Genomic DNA, 4,318 nt, shown 5'->3' on the forward strand with positions numbered 1-4,318 from the left:
CAAAGCCAATCTGAAAACAAGACTCCCTAAATTTTATCAGCATATCGATTGCGCAACCAGGGGTGGTAAAACCTTGGATCATTGTTACTCTAACTTCCGCGACGCATATAAGGCCCTGCCCCGCCCCCTTTCGGAAAAGCTGACCACGACTCCATTTTGCTGATCCCTGCCTACAGGCAGAAATTAAAACAAGAGGCTCCCACGCTGAGGTCTGTCCAACGCTGGTCAGACCAAGCTGACTCTACACTCCAAGACTGCTTCCATCACGCGGACTGGGACATGTTTCGTATTGCGTCAGATGGGAATATTGACGAATACGCTGATTCGGTGTGCGAGTTCATTAGAACGTGCGTCGAAGATGTCGTTCCCATAGCAACGATAAAAACATTCCCTAACCAGAAACCGTGGATTGATGGCAGCATTCGCGTGAAACTGAAAGCGCGAACCACTGCTTTTAATCAGGGCAAGGTGTCTGGCAACATGACTGAATACAAACAGTGCAGCTATTCCCTCCGTAAGGCTATTAAACAAGCTAAGCGTCAGTACAGAGACAAAGTGGAATCTCAATTCAATGGCTCAGACACAAGAGGCATGTGGCAGGGTCTACAGTCAATCACGGACTACAAGATGAAATCCAGCCCAGTCACGGACCAGGATGTCTTGCTCCCAGGCAGACTAAATAACTTTTTGCCCGCTTTGAGGACAATACAGTGCCACTGACACGGCCTGCAACGGAAACATGCGGTCTCTCCTTCACTGCAGCCGAGGTGAGTAAGACATTTAAACGTGTTAACCCTCGCAAGGCTGCAGGCCCAGACGGCATCCCCAGCCGCGCCCTCAGAGCATGCGCAGACCAGCTGGCCGGTGTGTTTACGGACATATTCAATCAATCCCTATACCAGTCTGCTGTTCCCACATGCTTCAAGAGGGCCACCATTGTTCCTGTTCCCAAGAAAGCTAAGGTAACTGAGCTAAACGACTACCGCCCGTAGCACTCACTTCCGTCATCATGAAGTGCTTTGAGAGACTAGTCAAGGACCATATCACCTCCACCCTACCTGACACCCTAGACCCACTCCAATTTGCTTACCGCCCAAATAGGTCCACAGACGATGCAATCTCAACCACACTGCACACTGCCCTAACCCACCTGGACAAGAGAAATACCTATGTGAGAATGCTGTTCATCGACTACAGCTCGGCATTCAACACCATAGTACCCTCCAAGCTCGTCATCAAGCTCGAGACCCTGGGTCTCGACCCCGCCCTGTGCAACTGGGTACTGGACTTCCTGACGGGCCGCCCCAGGTGGTGAGGGTAGGCAACAACATCTCCTCCCCGCTGATCCTCAACACGGGGGCCCCACAAGGGTGCGTTCTGAGCCCTCTCCTGTACTCCCTGTTCACCCACGACTGCGTGGCCACGCACGCCTCCAACTCAATCATCAAGTTTGCGGACGACACAACAGTGGTAGGCTTGATTACCAACAACGACGAGACGGCCTACAGGGAGGAGGTGAGGGCCCTCGGAGTGTGGTGTCAGGAAAATAACCTCACACTCAACGTCAACAAAACTAAGGAGATGATTGTGGACTTCAGGAAACAGCAGAGGGAACACCCCCTATCCACATCGATGGAACAGTAGTGGAGAGGGTAGCTAGTTTTAAGTTCCTCGGCATACACATCACAGACAAACTGAATTGGTCCACTCACACTGACAGCGTCGTGAAGAAGGCGCAGCAGCGCCTATTCAACCTCAGGAGGCTGAAGAAATTCGGCTTGTCACCAAAAGCACTCACAAACTTCTACAGATGCACAATCGAGAGCATCCTGGCGGGCTGTATCACCGCCTGGTACGGCAACTGCTCCGCCCTCAACCGTAAGGCTCTCCAGAGGGTAGTGAGGACTGCACAACGCATCACCGGGGGCAAACTACCTGCCCTCCAGGACACCTACACCACCCGTTGTTACAGGAAGGCCATAAAGATCATCAAGGACATCAACCACCCGAACCACTGCCTGTTCACCCCGCTATCATCCAGAAGGCGAGGTCAGTACAGGTGCATCAAAGCTGGGACCGAGAGACTGAAAAACAGCTTCTATCTCAAGGCCATCAGACTGTTAAACAGCCACCACTAACACTGAGTGGCTGCTGCCAACACACTGTCATTGACACTGACCCAACTCCAGCCATTTTAATAATGGGAATTGATGGGAAATGATGTAAATATATCACTAGCCACTTTAAACAATGCTACCTTATATAATGTTACTTACCCTACATTATTCATCTCATATGCATATGTATATACTGTACTCTACATCATCGACTGCATCCTTATGTAACACATGTATCACTAGCCACTTTAACTATGCCACTTTGTTTACTTTGTCTACACACTCATCTCATATGTATATACTGTACTCGATACCATCTACTGTATGCTGCTCTGTACCATCACTCATTCATATATCCTTATGTACATGTTCCTTATCCCCTTACACTGTGTATAAGACAGTAGTTTTGGAATTGTTAGTTAGATTACTTGTTGGTTATCACTGCATTGTCGGAACTAGAAGCACAAGCATTTCGCTACACTCGCATTAACATCTGCTAACCATGTGTATGTGACAAATAAAATTTGATTTGATTTGATATCACAACTTTAAACTTGTGCTCATTCTGACACTAAGCGGCCAACCAAAACAATGAAATTCAAAGTAATTGCAAATGTGTATGTAACAAAACGGACGGACGGGCGGGCGGGCGGGCGGACGGACGGACTGACAGACAGACAGACTATGGCTGCCTAAATATGGTTCCCTTATCAGAGACAACGATAAACACCTGACTCTGATTGAGAACCGCCTCAGGCAGCCATAGACTATGCTAGACACCCCACAAAAACCCCATGACAAAAATGCACCACAATAACCCATGTCACACCCTGGCCTGACCAAATAAATGAAGACAAACATACATTACTTCGACCAGGGTGTGACAGCCTCAAGCTAGGCTTCTTATAAATTGTCATATAACTACATTTATTGGCCAAGTAAAATGCCTGGCAGTCTATCTTGTTTACTTGTTTATGTTCTGGTGCTGATGCAGTAGTTTGTTGATGCCTTAAATGAGCTGTGGAATTCTCTGAGTAGTTGTGATAGCTCTGTCATTGAGGTGTCCTCCTTTTTACCACAACGGGTGTGTGTCTATCTGTGTGTGAGTGTGTGTGTGTTGTCTATCTGGTGGGTGGAGATGAGGACCCGTCTCTCGTTCCCTGATGGTGTACTCATCTGAGATCTCTAAAATAGACCCAGATTGTGGTTCCCAACTGTGACGGTTCTAATCATAGATACTTCCCCCTCAGGCTTGACAACTGCCCATCCACATCAACACACTCTGCAAAACTTGCGTTGGTAGAGGAGTAGGTCTGTACAACAACAGTATCGTCCTGACAGTGAACAACTCTCCACAACATCAACATAAACAGACTTAGAGGGAGGGGCATCAACTCTCTTTCATCATCATGGTGTTAAACTGTGATACATCTGTTATCTTACTGAGTCCTTCCATACAGTCTATGGAACATTGAGGTTTCATTCCAAACACAGCTGTTCTGTCCATCTTAAACACTTCAGTAGCAAAACATAGCGATTGTAAGCTTGAAACATGGCTAACTAACAACTATGAATGGTGCTTTATTTCTTGTCATAGGAGCAGCAGGGTTCATCTCAGAGAAAGAGACTGACAACGGTACATGGTGTCTCTCTAGATAGAGTGGCATGACGTCTGTTTAAACAGCAATCAGCTCACAATCTTGTCCTCTCTGTCGACGGCCTGTGGCTTTAAATACTCATTCACACATAATCATCCCTATTCAAAGCGTATTCAAATGACTCATCAGGCGCAGTGTTAAAGTAGGACTGGAGTACGTGCAATTACCCATCTCTATAGCACGTCTTTTAGCCTAAACTGTGTGTGTGTGTGTGTGTGTGTGTGTGTGTGTGTGTGTGTGTGTGTGTGTGTGTGTGTGTGTGTGTGTGTGTGTGTGTGTGTGTGTGTGTGTGTGCGTGTGCGTGCGTGCGTGCGTGCGTGCGTGCGTGCGTGCGTGCGTGCGTGCGTGCGTGTGTGTGTTTGTGTACATACAGTACGTGCGTACATGCATGCTGGAGTGTGCGTGTACTGATGTCAACAGTGTGGTGTGTGTGAACAGAACAGTAGAAGAGACTTAAATACACTGTTTGTAGTTTGAATCAATATTGGTTAAAGTGCAACATTTAACCCCCTGTCAATTATTAGGTGTGTTTGCTTTTCACAC

This window comes from Oncorhynchus gorbuscha, linkage group LG01, assembly GCF_021184085.1.
Source record: "Oncorhynchus gorbuscha isolate QuinsamMale2020 ecotype Even-year linkage group LG01, OgorEven_v1.0, whole genome shotgun sequence".
NCBI lineage: Eukaryota > Metazoa > Chordata > Actinopteri > Salmoniformes > Salmonidae > Oncorhynchus > Oncorhynchus gorbuscha.